The sequence below is a fragment of the Tupaia chinensis genome, unplaced genomic scaffold, assembly GCF_000334495.1.
Source record: "Tupaia chinensis unplaced genomic scaffold, TupChi_1.0 Scaffold000037_18, whole genome shotgun sequence".
Lineage (NCBI taxonomy): Eukaryota > Metazoa > Chordata > Mammalia > Scandentia > Tupaiidae > Tupaia > Tupaia belangeri.
In genome coordinates, this window is record NW_006159476.1 from 1,938,784 (window position 1) to 1,939,895 (window position 1,112).

A 1,112-nucleotide genomic window follows, 5' to 3' on the forward strand; every position below is an offset into this window, starting at 1 on the left:
TCCTATAAAAAAAATAACCTAACCAAAAAAAAAAAAAAATGGCAAAGGACTTGAAGAGACATTTCTCAAAAAAGATACACAAGCAGATGGTGTAGCACTTATGTTGCTGGACTCCCACATAGCCAACTGTGGTTTGAATCCTGGACCTGGTGGCTTCAAAATCACACCAGATGTGTGTGCATATGTGCCCAAGATTCTTGGAGGAGAATGGAGGGTGATTTTTCACTTTCTCTCTCACTGTCTCTGTCTCTCCCTCTCTCCAGCGAGTACATGTACCCTAAGGCAAAAGCCTCTAAAAAGTAACATATATATATATATATATACACACACACACACACACACACACACAAATGGCCAACAGGTATATGAAAAGGTGTTCACCATCATTTTAATCATCAGGAAAATGTAACTAAAAATTACAACATATCACCTCACATCTGCTAGGATACTTTGTAGTTTGATTTAATTCATCAGTATTTTACAGCACTGTAAAATGCAGATGTTTAAATATTAACATTTATTTATTAAATATTAAAATTTTAATGAAATGGCAGGGGCTCTGTCTAGCTTCCAATACATACAACAAAATTAAAAATAAACATTTGGTGTGTGAGTACATATTGGTGGCCAGTTGAAGAACATGGTGCCTAGCTAAAGGAATGTGTTCTCTGGCACTTGTTGTATACATACCCATAATCATCAGATTTATTTTTTCTTGAGAAGAGCAGAAATCAGATGAAACTGTCAAGTCTTTTTATCACTGCAAGAAATAAAATAATAAACAAAAAACGTGGACCAGACAGAACCCTCTGCAGGCCAGATTTATTCACCAGTTTGCAACCTCTGATATGGTCTCTTGTTTTATAACAAAAGTGCTTTTCTTTTTAAGAATAATTTGATTTAACTTTATTTATTTATTTATTTAAATTTTTTCATCTTTTTTATTTATTTAAATTTATTTATTTACATTCATTCACTGTACATTATTACAACATACAAAAAGAGATTTTCCATCCAGAGTACACTGTATATTATCTCAGTCAAGCACATCAACAAACATGCTATTGTCAGCAAATAATTTTCCATTTCTCGTTTTCTTTATGTTTTGCTTT